The sequence below is a fragment of the Phoca vitulina genome, unplaced genomic scaffold, assembly GCF_004348235.1.
Source record: "Phoca vitulina isolate PV1807 unplaced genomic scaffold, GSC_HSeal_1.0 scaffold32, whole genome shotgun sequence".
Lineage (NCBI taxonomy): Eukaryota > Metazoa > Chordata > Mammalia > Carnivora > Phocidae > Phoca > Phoca vitulina.
This window is the reverse complement of record NW_022589735.1, coordinates 14865281-14880971: the sequence shown is the minus strand read 5'-3', so window position 1 is coordinate 14880971 and position 15691 is coordinate 14865281.

Here is a 15691-nt window from a genome sequence, read left to right as displayed (position 1 = left end):
AGCTTGGCGGGAAGCCTGCTTCTCCCTCTCCTGCTCCCCCTGCTTGTGTTCCTGCTCTCGCTATCTCTCTGTCAAATAAATAAAATCTTAAAAAAAAAAAAAAAAAAAAAAAACCACCAAAATGTATTCCAAAGTGGTTGTACCATTTTGCAATCGCACCAGTAATAAATGAGAATATCTGTTGCTTCATATCCTTGCTAGCGCTTGGTGGTGTCAGCAGTGTGGATTTTGGCTGTTGTGATAGGTGTGTAGTGGTATCTCATTTTTTTTTTTTAAGATTTTCTTTATTTGAGAGAGAGAGACACAGCAAGAGATGGAACACAAGCAGGGGGAGTGGGAAAGGGAGAAGCAGGCTTCCCGCGGAGCAGGGAGTCCGATGTGGGGCTCGATCCCAAGACCTGGGATCATGACCTGAGCCGAAGGCAGCCACTTAATGACTGAGCCACCCAGGCGCCCCTACTGGTATCTCATTTTAATGTCCATTTTCCTTATCACTTAGGATGTGGAGCATTTTTCCTATACTTATTTGCCATCTGTATATCTTCTTTGAAATGGTATCTGTTAAGGTTTTGGTCGATTTTTTAAATTAGATTTTATTTTCTTACTGTGTTAAAAATTCTTGGTATATTTTGCATAGTTGTCCTTTATCAGACAGTTTCTTTTTTCTTTTTAAAGATTTTATTTATTTATTTGACAGAGAGAGACACAGCAAGAGAGGGAACACAAGCGAGGGGAGTGGGAGAGGGAGCAGCAGGCCTCCCGCCGAGCAATGAGCCGGAGCAAGGAGTCCAATGCGGGACTCGATCCCAGGACCCTGGGATCATGACCTGAGCTGAAGGCAGATGCTTAACGACTGAGCCACCCAGGCGCCCCCAGATGGCTTCTTTACAAATATTTTTCTCTAGTATGTGGCTTCTCTTCTCATTCTCTTGAAATTGTCTTTGGCAGAGAAGTTTAAATTTTAATGAAATCAAGCTTAATAATTCTTTGATGGAACACGCCTTTGGTGTTGTATATAAAAAGTCATTGCTAAACCCAAGGTTATCTAGATTTTATCCTATGTTATCTTCTAGAAGTTTTACGGTTTTGCATTTAAATTGAGGTCTGTGATCCATTTTGAGCTCATTTTTCCAAAATGTCTAAGGTCTTTGTCTAAACTGATAATTTTTTAAACATTTTTTCATGTGGGTCTCCAGTTGGTTGAGCATCATGTGTTGAAAATATTATCTTTGCTCCATTGTACTGCCTTTACTCCTTTGTCAGAGAACAGTTGACTATATTTATGTGGGTCTGTTTCTGGGCTCTTTATTCTGTTCAATTGATCTATTTGTCTATTCTTTTGCCAGTACCACATTGCATTAATTACTGTAACTTTATAATAAATGTTGGATATTGTTGATGTTTTGTCTTTCTGTGTAAGCTTCAAAAATGATTTGTTGATATCCATAAAATGACTTGATGGAATTTTGATTGAGATTGCATTGAACCTATAGATCAACTTAGGAAGAACAGACAACTTGACAATTTGAGTCTTCCTATCTATGGAATTCATGATATTCCAAAAAAATGGAATATTTCTCCATTTATTTAGTTCTTACTTGATTTTTCTCATCAGCGTTTATAGTTTTCCTTATATAGACCTTGTACATATTTTATTATATTTATACTTCAATATTTCATTTTTGGGGGTGCTAATGTAAATAGTATTGGTTTTTTATTTTAAACTCCACTTGTTCGTTGTTGGTATATAGGAAAGTGAATGACTTTTGTGTATTAATCGTTTATCCTGAAACCTTGCTATAATCTCATAATTCCCACAGGTTTTTTTTCTTTTCTTAATTCTTTGGTATTTTCTACATGTATGATCATTGTCATCTGCAAATACAGTTTTATTTCTTCCTTATCTGTGTGCCTTTTATTTCCTGTTTTTTTCTGATGGCATCAGCTAGGATTTTAAGTACAGTGTTGAAGTGGAGTAATGAGAGGGATATACTTGCCTTGGTCCTCATATGAGTAGCAAAACTTCTATTTTCTTACCATTTAGTATGATGTTAGCTGTAGGGTTTTTGTACACGTTCTTGATGTAGTTGAGGAAGTTCTCTTTTATACTTAGTTTGATGAGAGTTTTAATAATGGGTATTGGATTTAGTCAAATGCTTTTTCTACATCTATTGATAGTATCATGCAGTTTTTCCTCTTTAGCCTGTTGATGTGAAGAATTACATTGGGGCACCTGGGTGGCTCAGTCAGTTAAGCATCTGCCTTCAGCTCAGGTCATGATCCCAGCATCCTGGGATCGAGCCCTACGTTGGGCTCTCTGCTCAGCGGGGAGTCTGCTTCTCCCTTACCCTCTGCCCTTCCCTCCTGCTCATGTTCTCTCTCAAATAAATAAATAAGATTTTTTTTTTATTTTTAAAGATTTTTTATTTATTTGACAGAGAGAGGCACAGAGAGAGAGGGAACACAAGCAGGGGGAGTGGGGAGGGAGAAGCAGGCTTCCCACTGAGCAGGGAGCCCGATGTGGGGCTCGATCCCAGGACCCTGAGATCATGACCTGAGCCAAAGGCAGATGCTTAATGACTGAGCCACCCAGGCGCCCCAATAAATAAGATCTTTTAAAAAAATAACAGCAATTGATATTTTAATTTTGAGCCAGGCTTGCATATATGGGATATTCTCACTTGGTTGTGGTATATAATTTTTTAATACATTATTGGATTTGATTTGCTAGTATTTTTAAAGGATTTTTATGTTTATGTTCATTAGGTATATTGGTATGTAGTTTTTTAAAAAAGATTTTATTTATTTGAGAGAGAGAGAGACAAGAGAGAGAGCATGAGTGGAGAGAGAGGGAGAGGGAGAAGCAGACTCCCTGTTGAGCAGGGAGCCTGACACGGGGCTCAATCCCAGGACCCTGAGACCAAGATCTGAGCCAAAGGCAGATGCTTAAATGACTGAGCCACCCAGGCACCCTGGTGTGTAGTTTTCTTTTAGTGTCTTCATCTGGTTTGGTATTAGGATAATGCTGGGCTTATAGAAATGATTTAGGAAGTATTCCCTCTGCTTCAGTCTCTAAAACAGATTGTAGAGAATAGGTATAATTTCTTAAATAGTTTGTCGATTTCACCAGTGAAGCCATCTGAACCCAGTGTTTTCTCTTTTGGAAGACTATTATTTAGTCAATTTCATTAATAGATATAGGCCTATTTATACGGTCTGTTTCTTCTTGTGTCAGTTTTGGCAAATTCTATTTTTCAAGAAATCCACTTCATCTAGGTTACCAAATTTGTGGACATAGATTTGCTGATAGTATTCTTTAGTTATCATTTTAATGTCAGTGAGATCTGTAGTGATGTCCCCTCTTTCATTTTTGATTTTAGTAATTTGTGTGCTCTTTTTTTCTTAACCTTGTTGTAGGATGATCAATTTTATTACTGATTTTTGCAAAGAACTAGCTTTTGGTTTCATTGATTGATCCCCCCCCCAATTGCTTTTTTTGTTTGTTTCAATGTCCTAAACTTCTCTAATTTTTATTATTTCTTCTTTTACTTTGGATTTAATTTGTTCTTTTGCTAGTTTCCTAAAATGGAAGCTTAGATTATTGATTTTTAAATCTTTCTTCTTTTCTAATATTGCATTCAATACCATAGCTTTCCCACTATGCATTGCTTTCACTGAATCTCACAGATTTTATAAGTTGTATTATTATCACCATATTTTAGTTTTTAAATTTTCTCTTGAAATTTCTTTGACTGATTTTTTTTTTTTAAGATTGTATTTATTTGAGATAGAAAGAGTGAGACAGAGAGCATGAGCAGGGGGCAGAGGGAGAGCGAGAAGTTGACTCCCCACTGAGTAGGGAGCTCGATGTGGGGCTGGATCCCAGGACCCTGAGATCATGACCTGAGCCAAAGGTAGATGCTTAACTGACTAAACCACCCAGGCACCCACCCCTTTGACCCATGTTTTATTTAGAAAGGTATTGTTTAGCTTCCAAGCATTTGGGGACTTTTCAGCTATCTCTCCATTACTAATTCCTAGTTTAATTCTGTTGTTCTTTGAAAGCAGACATAGTATAGTTTCTTTTCTTTTAAAGTTGTTCAGGTGAGTTTTATGGCCCAGAAAATGGTTTATTTTGGTGAATGTTCCATCTGAGCTTGAGAAGGTGTATTCTGCTGCTTTTTGGGTGGAGCAGTATATAGATGACAGCTACATCCAGTTGATTGATCGTGCTGTTAAGTTCAACTATGTCTTTACTGATTTTCTGCCCACTGCATCTGTCCATTTCTGATAGAGTGGTATTGAAGTCTCCAACTATCATAGTGAACTCATTTATTTTTCCTCGAAGTTCTATCAGTTTTTGCCTCATGTATTTTGATACTCTATTGTTAGGCACATACACATTAAGGATTGATCGGTCCTCTTGGAGAATTGAACCCTTTATCATTATGTAATGCCATCTTTATTCCACATAACTTGCCTTGCTTTGAAATCTGCTGTCTGAAATTAATGTAGCTACTTCTGCTTTCTTTTAATTAGTATTAACATAGTACATTTTGTTCCATCTCTACTTTTAATGTATGTGTACCTTTATATTTAAAATGGATTTCTTGGGGCGCCTGGGTGGCTCAGTCGTTGGGCGTCTGCCTTCGGCTCAGGTCATGATCCCGGGGTCCTGGGATCGAGCCCCGCATCGGGCTCCCTGCTCGGCGGGAGGCCTGCTTCTCCCTCTCCCACACCCCCTGCTTGTGTTCCCTCTCTCACTGTGTCTCTCTCTGTCAAATAAATAAATAGAATCTTTAAAAAAAAAAAAATAAATAAAATAAAATAAAATAAAATGGATTTCTTGTAGATAGCATGTAGTTAGGTGTTATTATTTTAGCCATCTGATAATCTGTCTCCTCTTAATTGGTATATTTATACCATTGACATTTAAAGTGAATATGGATATTATTGCATAATATGCTGACTGAAAGGAACATTTGTAAATAGGCTTTTAGTAATTCTCTTGTCCTATGACGTTGTCTAGGGTTTTTAGTGAACCAGTGGTGCTGGGCTGTGGACTTCCCAAGTTCCTCTCAGTTTTTTTCCAGTCTAAAATGGAACCAAATGACTAGAGGGTGCTGGAGTTTGACAATTCCCTTCCTCTATGTGGAAGGCTAGAGGGATTTCAGTTGTGTATTTTCTTTAACTTGTGTAGAAGGCTAGAGCTGACTGGAGTTGAGTGTTTCCTTCCCCCAGGTTAGTTAGCTTCTGATAAAACCCTAGCAGGTTCTGATCTGGTAAGGTAGTTTATTTTAAGGGAAAGTCTTGTTAAGAGTTACAGAAAGCTCTGGTGTATTTCAAAATGGCTACTTTCACCTTCCTCCTGCCAGAAGCACAACATGATTTTTCTTTAGTATTTACTGTGAAAACCTGGTAGGGTCCCAGGACATAAAACTCAGTGTGGGAGCTCCCCCTAGATTTTTTTAAAAAGTCCTCAGACTTGTCTACACTGAGCTGCTGGAGATCCACCAACTTACAGTTCAGTTATTCCAATCCCAGCACTGGTTCCCATGAAGATTTCTGCTTGTGGGTTTCTGCTCTAGTAAGTTGTGATTCTGTATATCCTTGTTTGTCTGTCCAGTATTGAGGACAGCAGTTTGTCCTGTGATCTCACTTTTATGATGGATCTGAGAAGAGTTGTTGATTTTTCAGTTTGTTCAACAGCTTTTTACTTGTTGGGATGGAGTAGAGACTTCTAAGTTCTGTTCATGCTGGACTGGAAACAGGAAATCCTCCATTAGCTATTTTATTTCTTAATTTTTGGTCTTACTTTCTTTTGTCTTCATGGCTAGTAGTTTTTTATTTTATGCTGGAAATTATCCTACATTTAAGGGAGAGGGGTTGAGTTTTATTCATGCAGGCAGTCAAATTCCTAGCCAATCTTGTTGATCTTTTTAGACCTTGTTTTGTGATATGCTTGTGTATATCCATTTTGGTTTTACTCTTAATCCTAAATCATGGTCCTACCGTAGTGTGGTCATTACTCACGTATGACCTTTTGTGGTCTCAAATGAGTGCCTAATGTGGTCAGGGAGGTCTTTGTATTCTGGTATGTCCAGAACTTGAACATGTTTTAGCATTACAGAATCTCAGTCTACTTTGCTTGGGCTACAATTCTTGTTCCATGGTTCAGAAAGGGATCCAAAGCAGGAAAACAAAGTAACAAGGGGGGTCAGCTCATGTATTTTTCTTTTCTTTTCTTTCTTTTTTTTTTTTTTTAGAATCTAATCTGGATTTATTTTATTTTATTAACATATAATGTATTATTTGTTTCAGGGGTACAGGTCTGTGATTCATCAGTCTTACACAATTCACAGTGCTCACCATAGCACATACCTTCCCCAGTGTCCATCACCAAGCCACCCCATTCCTCCCACCCCTCTCTACTCCAGCAACCCTCAATTTGCTTCCTGAGATTAAGAGTCTCTTATGGTTTGTCTCCCTCTCAGCTCATGTATTTTTCTTCTGCCAGAGATCACAATTTGATGCTGCCTGTTGTTGGATACCTAAGAGCAGTGGCCTCAAAACTTTGTCTGGTTTTAGGCTGATTCAGTGGGCTGGAATGGTTGATACTTTCTATTCTGTCTTAGCTGAAAGAAGAAGACTAACATATTAGCTTTATCATATTCTAGTGTCTGTCACAAAGGCACTTCTATGGCTTCTCCCAAACATTGTCATCACTTTCATTTTTTTGTGTGGATATTCTCTCATATGTATTACTCTGGGTAACTTAGTCAAGTTAGGATACATTCTAATGGGATTTGATTGGGACAGCATTAAATTTCAGCTTAATTTAGGGATAACCTACCTTTTTTCCAATATCAACTCTTTCTATTTAAGAAAAAGATATAAATTTAAAGTTTATTAAATAAAGTTTCCCTTTTTGCCCTCAATTACTTTTAATAATGGTGAAAATTTAAGTTCTACACCTGTAAATTCATTCTAAAATGTATTGTTTCTGTTGGTACTGTGGTTAAGCCTTATTCTGCTTTGTAAATCTCCATTATCTTTATGAAATAAGTAGGTTTTGTATTTTAGCTCTAAGCACTTTTTTTTTTCTAGTTTTCTAGCTGATCATCTTGTGTTTTCTTCCTTAACCATCTAGGTATAAATAATATTTTTAACTCCACTTTTCCAATATGCTTCTTGTTTACTTATATTGTCTAATTATAGTAGATAGCACTTCCAGAATATTGTTATCTAAAAGCATTCTGTCATTAAATTTAATGGTATTTCAAAAATAAATATCATGATACTTTAAAAAATTAAGTTCTATATACTCCTTCTAATTTTTTAAGTTAAATTTTGACAGATGTTATATCTAATACTACTTTGGTCTCCATAAATACTGTCCTCAAGTTTTTTTTCACTGAATTATTAATTTGGTGATGAATATAGTTAGACGTTCTAACATTTCATGTCCCTTGCATTTTTAGTAAATCTCACTAGATTATGCTGGCTTTTTTTTTTTTTTTAATTCCTAGTTTTATTTGCTAAGTATTTATTCCTAAGTAAAATTTTGGCCAACAATATACAAGTAAGTTTAATTTGTTACATTTTTGTTGGCTAACTTTTTCAGATTTTAGATTAGTGTTAGACTGATTTATTTTCTGAAACAGTTAAAATGACATGGGCAGTTTTTCTTCTTTTGGTAGATTGACACAAATCAACTTCTAGATCATTGAGCCTGTTCTTGTCAGTGGTGGTGGTAGGGAATGGAGATGATGACTCTGACAACTGGCGATTTGTTCCTTGTTTCTTATTGTTTCAGCTTTCTAACCTTTCTTAAGTTTTTGAAATTCATAGTTTCCTGAAAATGATTCATTCACCCAAGATTTGAATACATTAGCATATGCCTATGCAATATAATACCTTACGGTGCTATGTTTAATAATTTTTTTTTAAAGAAGTAAATGACATTCATTTTAGGTAAAGTATCAGAAAATAGAGTATAGAGAATCATGCAGATACTAATTCTTAATTTCATGACCCAGAAATGACCTCTGTTGATATTTTAGGAATATTTCCATCCAAGATTTATTGTTTAAAATCTGTACTATTTGCCTGTGTAGTTTGTGCTGCTTCTATGAAAGGGGTGATGAGTTGAACAGAGATCATTAAGTGTCCCCTATTCTGGTGTTCTGAGAGCTGGAGATGGATGTGGCAGAGTGTAGATCTAGCCCACCATAGTAGGAGCCCAGGAAAATTGAAAACAATGTTCTGCACATGGTTTGGAGAAATAGATGGACAGTGGGGAGTTTTACATCTAAGGGAGTGAGCTTAGAGATAAGATCTTGTTCAGAAAAAAGGCTCTGTTGTACAGGATAGAAAACACAAGGCAAATGAATTTAAGAGGTAGAACCACTGTATGACAAAGAGGGGAGGCATTGTGGAATGGTGTATAAATTCTGATGGGGAAAGAGTTAATTCATGTTCTGAGTTGATTCAGATGGAAAAGTCAGGTTCTTTGGCTTTATCGTAGTGTGTTTTGGGTTTTGTACATGTAATGCTCTTCGAAGCAGTGACAGAGCTGCTTTTGTTCAAGTTTTTCAAGTAAATACATTTAAGTGATCTTTGAGATTAAGCCAGCTTTGGGACTTTGAGTCACTTGCCTATTTTTAGCTCTTTGATTTATAGTGTCCTTATATCTCCAAGTATAGGGTCAAGTGCCTTTATATACTACCATTTGCTGTTTTAATGACTTCAGCTGGATTTCCACTTCTTGAGTTTGATACATTTTCTTTAATATACTGAGAATCAGTGAGATGACATACCGAGGAGGGAGAAGCAGATGCATGATCCTCAGCAGTAACTGTACTAGCCAAAGCTAAGAGGAAACAGGATTGGCAAAGATGTTTTTCAAAGTATGTGAACAAGGAGAAGTAAGTAGAGGGTCAGCTGGACTGAAATACATGTAGCACAGACTTTGGAGTAGAGAGAGCTTCAGTGCTGGAAAACAGGGTGGTATTTCTATCTGGATATGAACTGAGTGATCTTTTACAATCCCTTAGTTTCTTTGAGACCTGATTCTTCCTCAGTAACTGAGGATACTTGGTCCTTTGTCTTAGGATTTAAGCTTCAACTTTAAGAGTATGAATTAAAAGTTTAATTCAAAAATACGCTGTAACTATTTACTGAGTACCTTTTATGTTTGGGCTACACTTGTACTAGCGGTTGATGCAAGAATAATAAGTGAGACAAAAATCCCTGGGCTTGAGGAGAAAGAGTCCATTGGGGGAGCTTACGGTTCATAATTTACTAACACTTGAGAACAGGAAAAGACAGTCTTGCACTTCAGCAAATATGAAAATGATACATGTTTTTAAGAAGATAGGGAAGTACAGAGAAGTATAAAGAAAAAAGGGGAAAAATCCTAAAACTTTACCACTCTGAAATAACAGTTTTTACCATGAAGTAATCATCATTCCATGAATTCCTCTGTGAATATGCAAAATAGAAAGCAGGACAGGTAGATATAGGCAGAAAGATAAATAGGCCCAACTAATGTGAGAATTGTATCTTTTAAATGTTAAAAACAATTACCAAACTTAATTTGATCTGAGTGTAAAATGTAAAACTAAAGTGACACTGAAGGAATTGATGAAACTTGAAGAATTTTTTTTTTCCATTGCAAATGATTGTAGTATCCCAGCTGATCTCATTAGAGATGAGATGCAAGATTACATAAGTTCAGAAATTCGAGTCAGTTTTTCCACCGTCTCCATGTTGCACATTTCTTCAGTAATAGTTGATGTTTATATTATGAAAATTGAAATCTTTCATTGTGAAGCCTTTTCTCCTTTTTTGTATCTTCTCTTTCCCTACTCCTGACTTTTGATTTATTTTATAATTATACTTCCAAGGTCAACCTCTCTTCTGTAATTATAATCCCTGCAAATGTTAAGTCTTAGTTTTCTATTGAATGTTGACCAAAAACTATATTGATGGTCATCTATATAGAATGCCATATTGGTGGTTTATAATTTCCAGTTTCTCTGTTTTGATTTATCTCTTGGATGAATGGATACAGCACCCACAGAAAATCCAGTTGAAGGCCTCAGAGAGCTCCCAAACAGCCAAGACATGTAGAGCCAAGAGGCTAGAGAGAATGAGGTGCAGAAAAGGAAGACCTATACTCAATAGTTTTCCTATTGAGGCATTTGCTAAGTTCTTAAGGTACAGAAGGTAAGAGGCTGAGTTGAATTAAATTTTTGGCATTCTCACTGTGCCAAGGGAAAAAACCAAACTGGAGAGTATGATCTGATTAGGAGGAGGAACCCTAGTAAACACTCCCAATCATTGTTGAGATGCCTAAAGAGCCAAATGCTAGAAATGAAAGCAAACCAGAGGTCAAAAGATGTGATGCAGCCTAGTCAGCCCACTTCCTGATTATATTAAAATGCCCCATTTCACTTGCTCAGGCGATGTTAGGGGGAGCTCAGTTGGGAGCAAGATATTTTCTAGGGCTATTATTTTTCATTTGTATTTCATGTGTCTTTCATATATAATGTTAATCTGTTAATAAAAGATGGCCATGTGTACCCAAAACCTAGAAAACAAATTATGAAAATAGGTTCATAGATCTCCCAGATAACGGAATTCCCAAGCACAGACATTATTGTAACTGTGATAAATAAGTTCAGAAAAATGTATGACAAGGTGGAGAATTTTACTAGAGAGAGGAATGTATTTAAAAAAAAGATCAAATGGAAATTCTAACGCTAAAAATGTCTCAAAGGAACAATCTATAATCTCAGAATTTGAGATCTGAATCAATCCTCTCTTGTCTTTAGTGGAAATTCCTTTTATTCCTTTTTAACCTATTTTCTGTTTCTTTTTCTGAGTGGTCCTTCGCACCCTTTTCTATGGAAAAGAATGTAAGTATTCTTCAGTATATTTCAAGACTGGCAAGGTTCGGTACCAAGCATATTAGATTGGTGAAAGTTCATTCTGTTATGGAAGAAAATTAAAAATTTTGCATGATGTGATTGAACATATGGTTGAGAGATATTTTCTTTAAAAATCATGTTTAACATTCTTGAAGTAAATGCTAACATTTGGAAGCCTTTGCTTCTCTCCCTCCCCCCCAAAAAAGGCCATTTTTCATTTGAACAATTATATATTTTATTTCTTAAAACCCTAGTTTTGAATATAAACATTACTGAGGTGACATAGTACCACATTTAGGAAAATTGCAAAGACCTGGGAATTATAAATTATAAATTTGTTGAAAACCATAGGTAGTTCTTTCTGATATCCGAATTATTCTTCGCAAAGACAAAAAAAAAAAAAATAGGTGATAACACTGAGGCATCTATTGATGATGTTGATATCTATAGTTGTCACCCAAAATTTCTTTGACTACTTATTTGTAATTTATTAAGCCAACATTTACTGAGTATCTGATGATGATATTGTCCTTGCTTTTTTAAAATTTGAAATCTAGTGGTAGAGGCAGACATTCTTTACTTTAGAAAGGACAACAGAGCTGTTAAGTGAATATGAGCAGGAATGCCTCATCTTATTGAGGTTCAGTGTGGATGAAAGGAAGGAGTCTTCAGAGAAGTCTTCACAGTGGAGGAATATTTGAAGGAGTCTAATGGGAGTCCCCCATGCAGAAAAGGGATGAGAACATGCGCAAAGAACAGAGCAGTGGTGGTTTTGCTTTAGTCTTTGTAAAGAATGCTAGATACAGTCACTCCCTTCTAGGAAGTGACCCTTTAAGGGACTCACAGTGTTCCTCAGGGTTCCCTCAACTTGGCCTGCACTTGTTTCATAAAGATGGGGCTCAGGTCCCCATCCGTGGACCAACTGAGCCCTGTCCTCCACAGCTGCTCCTTCCACCATCTGGTTGCAGAGTTAAAACCTTCTTAAAAGTGAAGAAAATAGAGGTTACTTTGTAAAGAAAAAAAACACAAACCCAAATAGACTCTAAAGTTTAATATTTTGTAGTTTAATTTTTCTCATAGGATCAGTATGTTTTTAAAGCATAAAAATTTAGAAACAAACTCCCATGTGATTGGTAGCTCTGGCTATTCTTGGATGACTAACCTCACTCAATCAAGCTCCTGTGAAACAATTATGCATTTATATAGTATGTGTGGCTGTGGTTCGCAGCTCTTTCTGAACCCTACAAACACCTGAGGGAATCTGGACATAATGCATCTGTGGTCCAGGCATTAGTATTCTTTTTAAAACTCCCCAGGTAATTCTAAAGTGTACCAAGGGTTGAGAATGAGTGGTGTAGTCATTGGACTAGGTGTAACCTCTATTTTATGAGTTGAGCTATTACTAATTGTTTTGCCATGAAGCCCACATCAACTAATGTCTGAATGAGGGCTTTACATTTTACATATGTCTCAATGAGCCCAAATCCCCCAACTTTGGTAAACAACACTTTGAAATAATGCTGCGCTCTATTTATTGCCAGTTGGTACAGAGATCATCTTTATCTTTCTAATGAGTTTCATTATATATGCAGATTAGGAAGAAATTTTTTAAATTACAAGTCATGGCAATGAGGAAACTAGACAGAGCATGTTCCAGCAACATGACAGAAATGATGGAAGTTTTCAGAAACTTGCTGGCAGCACATTGACTGCTAAAGAGCCACAGATCACGTTAACGCCTTGTTGGCTGTCATCCTGTTAGTGAAATTGAAGGGAGCTTTTGATGAAGGGTACAGTCCAACCAAGCTCAAAGTGGAAATGACTCTTGACACTTGGGTTTTGTTTAAGAAAAGAGGAATTGGATGAGTCACTCACAGACTTGACTGACCACCTAGGAGGATGTAAATTACTCGGTAAAGTAGCTTCCCGGTTAGAATCCTAGGGATTACAAGAGAAATATCACCAATTAATGGTTTGTGCTAGTTGCTAAATTCAGGATTTATTTTACTCAGGTCCCCAGATTGAGCTAATCAAAGTATAGGATGTCCAATTAAATGTGAACTTAACCTAGACAAGAAAGGATTTTTAATACAGTTAAATGTTAAATATGTCACAGGGCTTACTTTTTCTAAAGAGTGACTTAGTTTTTCATTTGAAAGCCACATTTAACTGGGCATCCTGTATTTTATCTTGCAAGTTGAAATCTTACTCTATCCTCCAGGGGTTTTTTGGCAGGACCGAGTAACAAGAACTCTCTAGAAACTATCTTAGAAACATTAGCTCTGACTCTCACCTCTTCTTCCCCCTTGTACGTTCTCATGACCACAAATTACACTCCTCTGCTTTACTATCGTAAAGTTAGGAAAATAATAGTAGAGTTGGACACACCCAATACACCCAATGAACAGAGCTAAGCAGAAATCTCTTCATAATTGTCCAGTAAGTTTGTCCTGCACATTTATCAAGCCTCCTCTCTCAAAACTTGACCTTCCCTTAGTCTCTGAGTTTGTAAACCCTTTATGATTTCATTCTCTCTCTCCTCTTTTTCTCAACCTGGATCCCATGACTCCTCTTTTAAACCTCATTGTCACCAGTGGTCTGAAATCGTTCATTCTCATGGTCCATCTACTCAGGGATTCTCCCTGGGGAAGGGAAGGAGTTAGAATATTACAATGACCAGGACAACTTTTTCTAAGTAGACCTGCCCGCTGTCCTTTGGTGCCTCTGCACAGAAAAGCTCTGGTCTAGAGTCAGTGGGTGTGAGAAAGCCACGTTCTTCCTCTCAATTCCTCCTAGGGGAAAAAAACCCAATCATCTATCTAATTTGCCTTTTTGGAAGCGCAAATAGTTCTACCAGGAAACCCATAGTTGTCCCTTCTTGGCTCTCATGACTTCCACTAAAAGGGAGTCACATTGTACACTTGAAACTACTAGAATGTTATACGTCAGTTAAAAAGGGGGGAGTAGTTTTGCTTTCTGTTACCTGAGTGGCCCCACTTGCCTCTATTCAGAGCACTTGGCACAAATCACAGGATGCTCCCAGTCATCTGGGGGCTGGCTGAATACATCCCCTAAGTGTGGGGTTGCTGGTGCTTGTGCACGTGGTCACCCCAGAACCTGCTATGAAACAGGTTTAAAGTACTTAGAGTGTCTGTTAACCAGATCAAAATCATGGCCACAAAATCAAAATCGGAGACTCCATTTCAAAACCATCCTCTGGAACAAATTCAGATTATCATGTGTTCCCCCTTTGGGCACATAATTTACAATGAAAAAATATATTGCAATCCACTCCTTGTTTTATATTTTCATTTTTTATTTTTAAAGATTTTATTTGTCAGAGAGACAGTGCACAAGCAGGGGGGAGGGGCAGAGGGAGAAGCAGGCTCCCTGCTGAGCAAGGAGCCCGATATGGGACCCCACCCCAGGAGCCTGGGATCATGACCTGAGCCAAAGGCAGACGCTTAACTGACTGAGCCACCCGGGCATCCGTCACTCCTTGTTTTTATTGTCAGGATTTCTTTTACCCCATAACGGTAGAAATTTTTGGTTAACATTGAAGAGGTAAAACATCCGAAAAAATAAGGTAGCCTTTCAAACCATGCATTTTATTGGCGATTTTATTTACTTGTAACTATTCCTGTCTCGTGACATGTGAAACCTGATTGACTCTTCGTTGTGCTAAATGCAGTTTGAAGCTCAAAAGAATGACATTTGGTTGTACTTGTCAGACAAGCTGGCTGATGATGTAAAAACACTTAGTTGCAATGCAGAGCTTTCTCCTTGGGGGAGAAAAAGAAATGATTGAAATCACTGTCAGGTTTCAATCACAGAGCTGGTGATCTGGATGTAGATACACTGGTCAGCGGTTCCTGAGCCCTAGTCAGCAAGCGCGGGCATGGAGCCGTGCAGGGTGGTGACCGGGATGGGCTAGTCCTTGGAACCCCGAAAGGTGAGCAGAAGGTTTCAACGAGAGCTCCCGGCCCAATGGACTTCCCCTCTTTGGAAAGCGGGCTTGTGTCAGGTGACGGGCTGACACCATGCCAAAAACACCTCATTATTGTGGTGTGATTGGGGTCATGCACTCGAGTCACTTAATTCTAGTCTTCGGTTGGAACTGAAAGGAAAACACCCAGAGCGAGCTGTCCTGAGGACGAAAAAGCCTGTTTCGGCTCTCCGTCCCACGCAGCCCGTGAAGGCCAGGCCTGCCGGCCAAGGTCATTGTCTGTCTGCAGCGGCTTGCCCCAGCGCAGGTGGTAATCATGTGGACACGGGAGGTCAGAGCTTGCCCTCCAGGTGTGTTGCAGAATCTCGGGCAGAAACAGCAGCTGCGTGCACGAGCGCGGGGCTTCGCAGGTGGGTCTGGCCGAGGGGCCTCCAGGCCCTTGGGCTGTGTGCGAAGTTGAGCGGTGAGCTTGCTGGAAGAGGCGGGGAGGAAGAGGCGGGTGTCGAATACGGGCTCTGCGGTTCCCAGAGCCGTGGTGCAAAGCTGCAGGAATGAAAGTAAGTGCTCCTGTAGCTTAGCGGTCCTTGTGGCCAGCAGGATACCAATGAGCACTCCTAAAGGGCCCAAGAATATTTGTTGTTGGTGCCGGGGAGGGGGTGGGGTGGTCAGGCTGGTGGCGGAGGGGCTGCTGGGAACAAAGGCTAAGACAGAAAGCTGCATGGGTGTGCGTGCTTCCAAAAGGGGTCCTATTCTCAGGTCGTGATCTCAGGGTCGTGGGATCGAGTGCCCCCCCCCCCCCCCCCCCCCCCCC